Genomic DNA, 12,536 nt, shown 5'->3' with positions numbered 1-12,536 from the left:
TCTGAGGAGCTCTTTTGCTATTTTGCAGTCAGTTAACTGATTAGTAGCACAAAATTTGAGAAGCATTTCTTCTTAATAAGGATGGCATTTTAATGTTCTGAGGTTTCAATTTCATCCAATTTCCAATTAAAAGTCCCATCCCAACTTGGCTAAATCCTGATCTGGAGTTTTGTAGGGGTTCACACTGCAAAGTTTGTTTACAGCTTACTTTTAAGGTTATGAAACCCTTAAAACAGTAGCATTTTAAATATGAACCTTCAACATCAATATCATCCTCCACAAGCAAATTTCTGCCTTATATAAAGTGAAAAGTGGATATCACCTTAGGCTGTTCTTCTTATTTAATTTCATATAGGGCTACACCCTAGAAGAAAGTTCCTTTTCTGAAATGTCAGAATAAGAAAAGGGTAAGGGGATGACTTATTTTCTACCTGATGCCATCTGATTCTGAATTTAAATGAGCAAAACCTCAGTATTTTTCCTAAGGAATCATATGGTGCTTCCAATGAGGAAACATTTACAAGTGCAATGCAGTTAGAAAGGATGGATGTTAAATGCTAGTGTCACCAGAACTGCTTGGATCTGTTCAACTTGTGCAAGTCTAAAATCATTATTCCTCTTTTTTGGTCTTCATATTCTATAGGAGGAAGTTGATACAGTAAGCAACCAAAAAATGCTTTAATATATGGCAACAAAAGCATAGCTCTGCTTGGAAAAATAACTTCAAACCTAAATCAGAATCAATGCAATCACTACAAATAAAACCACAACTGACTCACCGTAATTTCACACCAACTCAGGACTATGGAAGGGGTCACCTGGAGCCAGCAGGGAGGGAAATGGCCCCGTGGGGTTGGCTCTGTCACTGTCAGTGTTCAAAGCTCAGCTGTAGGAAGGCCCTGCCTGTGCAGCACCTTCTCCAGAGCATGTCCTGGTGGAAGAGGCAGAGCTGCAGGGTTGGCAGAGCAGATGGATCAGTCGATGGGGCTGGAAGGCTCCTGGCTTGGAGAAAGTGGCTGGGTGAAAGCCCTCTCTCAATGCAGAAGCCTCACCGCAAAGCAGGAGACACAACATATGTCAGGTGTCACTACCTCTTACTCATACAGCTCTGTTATATCTACATTCCACTAAGGTAAATAATAAATAATAAATACAAGGTATTTGTAAGGAGCTGAATTGCTGTGGTAGTTGGATACTTTTCAGAGGAAAATGAAATTGAGCTTATGTAAGAACACGAGTGCATTTTGCAGCCACTTGGCATTACCGAGGAGCTTTCAGAGAGGAATTATGGGCTGTCTCATGTATTAGCAGCATAATTACCAGATCAGCCTTGATTCCAGAAAGATATTTTTATGTAAAAAGGATAAAGCTGTGAGCTTCTCATGCCCCAGGATGTGGTTATGTTGCTATCCCCCTTGGCTGGGAGAGTTTCATGTCCCCAGAGCTGCAGCCTGTCAGGGGAACAAGACGTGTCAGGAGAGGTAAAGCTACTGCCTCCCATTGCTGTGGCACATTTGCTGTAAATGGTAATTTAATAAGTGCTTCCCTGATTACTCACTCAACAGAAATACCAACTGTGATTGTGGAATGCTCCAGCATTTCACCCTCAGCCTGATAATCAACTCCACACTTTGCGTGTTTCTTAAACACAAGCTGAAGGAAGTGATAGATTTCCATTTCAATGAAAAGCAAAATCCTTTAACTGCAAACCAGCTGCAGCGAGTGAGAAAGAAACGCAAAGTTTTTTGTTTCCCATTGGAAACTCTCTGCTATCCACAACAGTGGTCTTATTCCTCCTAGATTTAAAATTCTATTATAGCAACCAACCATAAATATACCTCACAAGAAGCTTCGGAGCAGCTTCAAATACGTATTTTATTTTTTTCCCAGTTGTGCACCTCTTCCAACTATTAAATATTAAAATCTTACTTTGGCACTCAGGTCAGTTCAAGAAATAAAAAAAAAACTCCATGGAAAGTATCCTGGTGTTTTTGTCTAGTAAAGCAAAAGTTTAATATGAGAACTGAAAAGGAGGCAAGGGGTCAGGACCACAAAGATTTTATTTGAATAGTGTTTCAGTTTGTTTACTGACAGCTTGTTTATCAGCCTACAGCATTTTGGATGCACCTCTGTATGCTGTGGAACTCTAAAAAAAAATAAAATAAATCACAGCATATAGGTAGGAAGGGCACTGCAGTAACAAAATTTAGTGATACTAATGATAGACTTAAGCTGAATATCAACATCTGATATCAGCCAGTGACTGACCCTGGGAAGTATTATGTTTGTTTTATACCAGGGCACATAAGCCCAAGCAGAGTCACTGTGACAAAGCTCTGCAGCTGCTGGACTGGATTAACCCAGAGCCTGAGGTGAGCAGAACATGGATCTGTCTCCAGCTCTTTATTCCAATATGCCCTACCTGGGTACACAGGGGGGATCTGGACTCTCTGCTAAGAGGATCTACATTGGAAGGTTCAGAATTGTGCCAATTTCCCTGTAGAACTTTTTAAATATAATGCTGTACCTCCAAAAATGAACTTTCAACACTCAGTGCAAATTTCTATTTGCTTTATGTACAATAAAAAGACAAAGTAAAAAGTTACAAAACAGTGACCAGTTATCACTATTTTTCAACACTTTTAAACTTCTTTCTACCTTCCTTTAGTCACTCTGAAATATTTTTTGTAATTAGTTACATGACCATAGCAGTGAAATGAAGGTTACTAAACAGAACTTTTTCTGGTTTTTTGAGGATGGGGGGGTTTGGTCATTTTCAAGGTTTGTATTAACACCATTTCAAACAAAACCTCACAGTTTCAGTGTCCTCTGTGAGCTCCAATACAAACACAAGCAGCATGACTTCCTTTTGGAATATATTTGCTGTACACAATCCGGATTGATATCAACTTCAAAAAATAAATCAATGGAAAAACTTAAAAAGGGCCCTGTGTCAGATATAATTAAAATTATGCTACTTCAGAGCTAGAACTGCCTTCTGTATTTCACTAATATTCCAAATATCAGACTGTACATATAAGCTAATTGAATAAGAACCTATTCAGTAAAAAGAGTCTCTCAATTTAATTATTTTTAAAATCAGAAGTTGTTTTCAAGTGAAACAGGTTGATCAAGAAGCTGTGTCAAGGTATTTTCAACATTGCTATTTAACAGCAAATGCCAAAATACACTGCTCTGAACAGATAAAGAGAGGGCCACTCCCAACTTCTGTAAAACTTTAACTTTTTAATTCAAAATGTAACCTCTCGCAAATCAAAGCACTTCATTACAATTCAATTTAGCATTAACCTCTCTTGACAAGCAGTCAGAGGGTCTTGTAAGAGCTGTAATTTATTTGCCTTCTCCTCCTGCTCCAAACGGGTTCTTTGGCCTTTGGTAATGAACTCTGGCGATGCTCTGACCCCCAGGGCTTCACTTCAACAACAACAGCACCAAAACCAGCAGCACATCCCGGGAATTCAGCTGGGAACAAGGTCCAACACAGAGAAGTGGAAGGAAGAAGAAAGATTGTGCCTAAACCCAAGAACTAGGGGCACATTAGAAAAGCTATCTGCTCCCATTAGGCTCAGGCACCACAAATAACAGCAGAACAGTGAAAGACAAAGACACATTCAGATTATTAAACCCCAAATTGCTGAGTGATTCAGAACAAAAGAAATGTTCTGTGCAAAAAGTGAACTGCAAATAGTCTAGTGCTTAGCTAGTCAGAAGAGAAAAAAATTTCTGATTATATTTTAAGCAACTTGTAACAAGGAAAAAGAAACGGTCAAAAACATACAAATTATCTGAAAGCAATTAAAAACCACTAAGAATTGAATCTTACTGAGGTATTTTAATTTTATTCGCAGTTGTACACCTGTAAAGATGTGGTAGAAGTAAGAGAACAAGCTATAATTCTAAAAAGTTCATAAATGATATCTAATTATAGCAAATCCAATAACAACAAAGTCTAATCCAATTGAATGAGTGAAATAGACATATTTATCATCCAGTCCACCAGGAGCTTCATTAAACAGCGTGGCACAGACAAAATATAAATGAGTTCTTTCCTGAATAAAGGTGTTTCTCACTGACCGTCTCACCTGTGATGATTGCCTTCCATTTCCAATTAACTTCAATAAGAAAAGATCCTAAACTGAGCTTGTTAAAGTGCTAAAAATAGCTGCAGGTACACAAAAGCCCATCCATGGGTAACTGTTTACATTCACTCACGTTCTGCTGGATTACAGCAGATCTGTTGGTACAAGACAGATTTTAGGGAGACATCCTGCACCAAAGATCCACATCTAATAAAACCTAATTCCAAGTTGAGTAATGGAATAGCTGATATGGACCCAGAGGAGTATTAATTTTAGGGAAATATAATTGATCCTGCATACTTTAAGCAAATACAAAGAATAAGGCAAAATAAAGAAGGCATGAGATAAGTTGAATAAAGATAACTAATTAAAGAGTCTTCAGCCATAGTTGGAGAAGTAGAATTGTCACCATTTGCTTAATTGGAAAAAAAGCCATCTAATCTGCTCTCTGGTAAATGTCACAGATCCACAGGGATAAAAAGCATTGAGATTTTGGCATTGAGCAGGCAGGCCCTGAAACCAAAGCAGCCTGGAGAGCTCAGGAAGGTGCTCACAGCTCTGTAATGTTTCCTCTGAGACAGCCAAATACAATCACACCTTCAGGAGATCCCAAGAGTGATGATTACACCCCAACAGACATTGCCCTTCCAAGCAATGGCTCTTGACAAAGCCATCACAACTCCAGGGGATAATATTCCAGGGGACAATCAGCCAGGATGGGAGATTTCAGCAATGCAAGAGGTCTGATACTCACAAATAACAGGCAAAAAAAAAGGAAGCAAGCACAGATGTTCAGAATATGCTCTCACCAGCCATTAAAACAAAACTTAAACACAAAAGGGTACAGATGTATTCCATGAAAATGGTTAAATGCCAGGACAATATGCACAGGAGGACATAGCTCACCACACTTTGTTTATCAAAAAGCTTAAGGTCAAGCCTTTGAGATCAGCTCTTGCTCTGGAGATGAAAAATTTGGCAATTGGCTCAGTCTACCAGACAGAAATATGAGATTAAATGGCCAGAAGATAAATTAAAAACAGTCAAAGAGAAGGTTCAATTTTGTTACAGTGCCACCATAGAGGCAAACAGAAGATTTTTCAACACTAATCATCTTAAAGATGCGTTGGCTTCTTTTTTTTCCTCTCTAAGATCTGAACCAATACAAACAGGAATTAATTCATGAAGTCAGGCTGGCTGACAACAATACTCCCTTCTGGCTGCATAATCTATTACCTAGCTGCTCACAGCCATCAGTCTTTGCATCTTACATAAACAAATATTTCATTTCATTTTTTAAACTGGGAGTTAGCTTTGGAAAAACTTAGACTAACTTTTTCCTTTAATAAAAAAAAATAAAATTGCCTGCATTATAACTTCGCTGGGTTTTTTTCTTATATTTCTTTTGTTTCAACTTACAAAATTAAATGTAAGCTGCTATTACAAGCATAATACTTTCTAAATTTATTTTTACTGCTAAAGTCATCTTTTCAGGCTTACATTTTTCATCAAAATATCACTATCATTTTTGACACGATTTATAAAATATCAGCAATACAAACCCCCATCGGCAAATACAATTTCTTATTGTGATCCGACTTTTATTTTATCTAAATGAAAAATAAATTATTAAAAATTAAATAAAAGGGATATAGTAAGAATATTGCAGGCAGCATTAGCCTGATCATAACATTCTCAGAATTAATCCCAAGCTATTCTTCCATGTCACTCCCACATATTATACTGCTTTATCATCTCCGTTCTTATATGCCACTATTAATATTTAACTATCAAATGTCTTTTACTGGAAGATGTTTAAAGATTAGATGACGAGGAAATAACCATTCCTGGAGCTGCTACAGACTAAATTATATTCCAAATTGGAAAGCCCTTCTATCTAAATAGTAAATCTGCACATCCCTTTGCTAGATGCAATATCTATTAACACTTGGGTTTGTGTATTCTCTGGAACAGCTCAGTTCAGCACCTTGCAATGATATTTAAAGTGTGAGCTCTAAGTAGTCCTATCACTTCCACAAGTGAAACCTTAAACGCCAACGATGGGTTTGAATCTGAACTTCAGCCTGCTGTCCTCTCACATATCACAAGGTTTTGGCCAGTTGTGAAAATCACATTTATAGATTTTATTAAAATAGCACTATCTTTAAGCAAGGCCATGATTAGGCACAGGATTAGCTTCTCTGTAAGCCTAAAATGAACCCATGTACCCAAAGTGAGGAGTACCATGGCCTAATTTTCAGCTCTGCATAGTAATGTCTTAGTAATTCCATTTATTTAAAGTGCTATTTTTAACATAGTTGGGGTTTTTTTTTAATATTTTTATGAACTAATTTCATTTTTTTCTGGCTAAACAACAAGCAAGGACGTTCCTCCACTTTTGCAGAGGCTGCATTGCTTGTTTGGGAGGAGAGGGAAATTCTGCTGTCAGCCTGATTTACTGTTTGGTCTCTTTCCAATTCAAATAAAACAAATAAATACTAATGAACTCACCACCCTCATCATAAACACCCCTTCTGCTCTAACTGATGAAAGCATTTTCAGTTGTTTCATTCTCCTACTCCCAGTGTCAAAGTTGTCTTTGTGTGCCAGTCCTACAGTGCCAACACTGCGATGGTGACACAAGTTAAATGGATGCCAGAGATGGAGCTTGTGATTCTGTTAAGTATATTGGAATCTTCCAAATGTGTTAAATCAATCAATAAAACCAACAGGGCCATAATCTAATTTAAGGTTTATTTCCTTCAGAAGGTCTGCATCTGAAATTACCATCCTGTCAAAAGTTGCTTTTAAAGTTTTTAAGCGACTCATGGACACACTGTTACTCGGCATTTAGACCTGATGGCCTTTCTAAAACATCCACACAATCACTCAGCGAGCTCTTCTTCTGATAATTCCAAGCATAAGTGACATTAGCTCCAATACTGCCAATCAAAAATTAGGTCAGTGTTCTCATGGCAGTGCTTTGTACTGGCTGACCACATAGAACACCCTACCTTTAACCAGAGACAGGAGCATGGGATACAAAATTCCTTAGAAAGAAATGGAAAGTGGAGAGTAAAACACATAAAGTTCAAAGGGAATCCATGGCAATTTGAGAATAAAGCTCTGGATTCAAAGGATTAAGTCTAAAACTTGCCAAAAAGACGGAGGAATGACCTTTTGGCAAAGCTGACACTGAAGCAGTCACATGATATAAAACGCATTTCACAGAATCACAGAGCAGCCTAAGCTGCGAGAGATTCACAAGAATCATCAAAATCCAGCTCCTGGCCCTGCTCAGGACAACCCCAACAATTCCAGCAGGAGCCCAGTGCCCATTCCCTGGGAGCCTGTTCAGTGTCCAGCCACCCTCTGGGGGAAGAGCCTTTCCCTGATATCCAGCCTAAACCTCCCTGACACAGCTTCATGCCACGATTTGGGATATTTTATTGGTATTTGCCTCCTCCTTTTTTTTAATTGAGTGGTTTTTTTACACCACCAGGCATAAATCCTTGCACTTGGCCTAAAATTGGTGGAAAACAGTATTCCCTACGAGTTTTTAGAACCATCTGCTCCCCAGAATTTAAAAACACTTTTGCTTCCTACCTAGGCAATACCATAACAGATTCAAGCTGTAGAAATAGAGCACTAAAAGGTTATCCTTTCTTCTCCCAAACAAACATTTAAACCAATCAACATGACAGAAGGTGCACATTAAACAATGTTTCCATCACTGAGGAAAAGCTACTGAAGTAATGAGATCCAGATGTGAGACCAAAAAGAAATTTTTCATTCTCAGAAACCCCCAAATTGTGTCTGATCTTTCAAACAAAGATTGTCTAATTTGCTAATGTGCATTTTCTTGCAATGTGAGAGAAAAAAGCACACCTGTCAAGAAACCTGTTTTGCACACACATTGGAATGACATCTGTAGCAGCTCAGCATCAGGGAAATCCAGATACCATTAAATTATTTTGAACGTGTCTTCCTTTGTGCAAATTTCTCTGGAAATCTTCAAAGTGAACAGAATAAATATGCCCAATTTATTTACTCTTTTACAACATCTAGGGGTAGATTGAGGAGGAAAAATTGCTGAGGAAGCTTTTTGAATAATACCTTCATAGACTGGTTTTTTACGTGTCTTAAATTTTAATCTCTGAAAATTTTGAAGAATAAACTCATTGGTAGAACCCCAGGGCTGGAGAGTCTGCCTCAACAGTTAAGTTCAGTATCACTTATGGTCATCTACAACATGCATGGAACAGCATCTTCAGAACTCGCCTGGTGAGACACAACTTTGTTATCATCCTATAAATTCCTGCAACAGAAACTTAATTCTCTATTAATCTCAAAGCATAATTGGGAGAATCTACTGATGAGCTCTATTTTCTCTACCAAAATCTGTCTTATTTCAGGTGAACTTTTTCAGTTAATTTTGTAATTGAACCACTTCTGGTTTTCTTCACTATGGTGAAGGAACAGGAAGAGGTTGCCCAGAGAAGCTGTGGCTGCCCCTGGATCCCTGGAAGTGTCCAAGGTCAGGCTGGATGGGGTTCGGAAGGTGTCCCCACCCATGGCAGGGGTGGAACGAGATGACATTTAAGGTCCCTTCCAACCCAAACCATTCTGGGTTTCTATATTTAAGGACTGTAGGCAAGGAGAAAAGAACAGGAGACATAATAGCAAAAATAATAATAAAAAAATAAATATATGGAAAAGCAGGGTCTTTTTCTTACCAAGTGACATTTTTACTTGTGAGTGATGGAGCTCTGAAACTTTCAGAACTTCCCTCTCACACTGGCTGCACTATTGGCTCATTTTCCACCTTAATGTACGAGGGACTATTTCCACCAAGATTGTATCTGATAACTGCACCTGCTTTTGTGAAGATCTTCTCAGCAACATTCCTAGGGTCTTTGTCTCAGGGACATCTAAACAGGCCTGACTTTTTTCATCCAATACATGAATTTGGAGTAAGAGGTTTCTGAAGAAGAAAGTTGATCTAATGGCAGAGTTAAGCACATCTTCTAATTATCACAAGGTACATGATTTGTCATATAATACTTCCCTTTTCATAAAACTGCTGAGATCTTAAACTTTAAAATGCAATTCAGGCATTACACAAGTGAATTATTTTACTTATTTTCCATATATTACAGCTGAATAGCTCTTCACTGTAGCTACTGTTGAAAATTGCTTACTATTTAATATAGGACTACTCTAAACTCTCCACCTGCTGACTCAAATGCTTTAGAATTATTATGCTTCAAGGTGGTGGCCAAAATATTGGTCAATTTGGAAAACAGGTCCCTGCTCGAAAGAGTTTGCATCATTTTTTTTCTTATCTTTTTTTCACAAATTCAGAACTGAAGTCATGGCAAATGACATTTTCCTTATACTGGAAGAAATACTATAAGATAGTTGAGGTGAACATTTATAATCTAAGCGTGAAAAAATGAAGCATGAAGTGAAACATATCTTTAAGTTAGCCTAGAAATGGTTCAGCTGAGGTTTACAACTTCTCCTAGTGGCAGAGGAGGTCCTGATGAGGTATCCTGGATGACAGAATTACTGCAATCTGTCTATATCAGTTTTCTGGGAGTACTGCACACATAACTTAGTCTGAATCCAAAAATGTTTTGTCTGAAACTCAAATTTTGAATCAGAGGTATTATTTTAAACACGTGCTTTCCCTCAGAGCTATAGCAATGTACATTAGTTAGCTATGGAGAAGATAAGGAGAAGCAGTCGTGTTTTGCATGACTGAACCGAGTCTGGCTAAGAGAAAGAAAAGACCAAGAAAGAAAAGACCAAATCCCTCAGTCAGGTTAATGACAAAACCCCAGCTTCAGCACTGCTTGGCTTCTGCTCACTCTTTAACAGCTGATGGCACAGCTCACATACAGTCAGGAGCAGAGGGAAAGAACTCAAGAGTAATTTGGGAGGTAGCAATGAGAGAGCTGAAGTGTGACAGCTCCCTTTGCAGAGAAGACCTGCAGGCTCTGCAGTGTGATGGCTCACACAATGCCAGGCAGCAATTTCTTGCTGTTGGGAGCTGTACTTTTCCAAACTCAATTGAAGAACTGACAAGAAACAGCACCAACCTGTAGATTTCCTTTACCATTTCTTGATCAAAAGACATTGAGTCTAAAGGAAGGCACAGGAGTGGACACATCATCATTTTGTGATGAGAAGTCAAGTACTGAGCCCTCTGTGAGCTTCCTGGCTTTTATGGCAATGGCATCCATCTTCAAATTTCCCCTTCTGAGTAACCTACATTTAATGATATTATTGAGCTGAAAGGGATAACGGAGATTTGCCAGTTTCAGAACTCTGATGGATGCATCCATCCACAGCTGTGGCACAAAATATAGAGAAGCCATGGCCACCAGAGGCCTAGCAGAGGTATGGAAATCAGCGATCAGAGTGAGGAGCTGAGAACAGACACCCTTAGTACATCCACATTCCCTCCAGACTGGATGTGAGAGATGCTGCACTTCCCACTTTAAAGTTTAAACATAACTGAGTTTGGTTAAAAAGTGTAAGACTTCCTCTCACTGATCAACATGAGCAATGGTTTTGGGGTACTCAGTTTCTTAAGGTCTTTTTTTAACATCTCTTCAAACCCTACACAGCACACATCAACAACCAACTCATCAGCAAAATATCAACAGGAAAATTCAAACACATTTATGCCTAATTCCAGCAATAATAAAGACTTCAGTTACAAAAGATGTGACAATTCACAGCTAACAGTGAAGAGAGTCAGGACCCCTCTGCAAGGTCAAAAAGAAATGGGAACTTATTAACATGCAGCTCTGACCTGCTGTGGATGGACAGAAAAATGCAATCCCTCGTAGATAATTTCCTGCTCTATTAAAGTTAAACCTTTTACACAATTTTCATGTATTTTTATGATGTGAAAAAAAGAAGTGTCTTACCTCTGAAGAGAAAAAGATGGTTTCATAAATTGTCTGAGCAAATACCTTATTTGATAAGGGTTATCTAATGCCTCATGTCATTCTAATGTCTCATATAGAACATAAACTAGTACAGAATAGAAAATGCCTTTAAGTTAAACCAAAGATTTGGATAGACAACTGCTTTTTATCTCTCTTAAGTATGCTGTAGTGGATTGATGAACAGTTTTTATAATACCACAAACCAATTCTGCTTTGTTGGCTTATGAGTTCAAAAACTACTCACAAATATGGTGTGAGAACAGTGCTGCAACTAAATCTCATACTGCACCTAAATCTCATACTGCACCTAAATCCCATACTGCACCTAAATCTCATACCACACCTAGCAAATAAGCAATACCAATTCGGTGGGTTTAGTGAATGCATTGTATTCCACAGAGTTCAGTTAATTAAAAAAAAAACAACAAAAAACCACCACCACCCCTACATCATGTTCTGATCTTTAAAACTTCTGAACAGTTAGTGCTAGCTGACCCTACTCTGGGTAGGATGCTGGACTGGAGATTTCTTTCAATCTGATGATCCTATGATTTAATTATTCTCAGGAAAAAATACTTTCTCCTAAGACACTATATAATATTAAATTTATAAGACTGAACAGAGAAAAAGAATAAAACACTAATGGCAAGTTCCTGGAGAATAAAGTGACAGAAAGGAATAGAATGAAGAGAGCATCATGCATTAGGGCTGCAGCAACATCATAACCATTAAGCTGAGAAATGTCCATTTACCTTTTCCCCAGCCCTCCTATACAGCCACAACTCTGTAATTTAACCACCTTGTGAAAGAGGATGGTAATTTCTAAAGGTGTTAAAAATAAATTGATAACATTTATGATAAACCACTACGATGACTTAGAATGATATTTTAGAATGATTTATTATCATCTAGGACTGCTTAGGTGTGTTCATGTTTATCTTGAGTTCAAATAGTGAAAAGTTGCCTCGGTATCTCTGTAGACACTATTGGCTAAACGAACTAAACAGCAATTCCCTTAAATTATTAATTTGAGTTTAATCTTTCATTACTTTGGAGAACAAACCAGAAATAGAAGGCTTCAACTTACAAGGGGCCTCTAAATGATACACTACATGAATTAATGCCACTGGCAATAAAGCCTTTTCCTCCACCATGAGCACCTTGAGAGGACAAAGAGTCAGCAGCTCATCTCATCAGAGAAATGGGAATAAGGCTAAAGAGGGTTGAATTAAAACAAGCATAGTAACTGAAAACTCAGAGCAGGTATTACCAGCTTTGAGAACAGAATGTTTGGAAAAGAGATGTCAAAGTACAGGTGCATCCAAACTCTGTTGGATACTGGAAAACTCCAGATGAAGTTTCTCATTCCAGGAATGCAGCACATTCACCACAGAAATGCTTTGCATCTGCTGGCTGACTGCAGTGAAGTTACCTGACACCTCAAATCCATAACTGTGAGTCAGTAGCACTCATC

This window comes from Aphelocoma coerulescens, chromosome 4A (genome assembly GCF_041296385.1).
Source record: "Aphelocoma coerulescens isolate FSJ_1873_10779 chromosome 4A, UR_Acoe_1.0, whole genome shotgun sequence".
NCBI classification, from domain to species: Eukaryota; Metazoa; Chordata; class Aves; order Passeriformes; family Corvidae; genus Aphelocoma; species Aphelocoma coerulescens.
The sequence above is the reverse complement of the archived record's forward strand: the minus strand, read 5'-3'. Positions refer to the sequence as shown.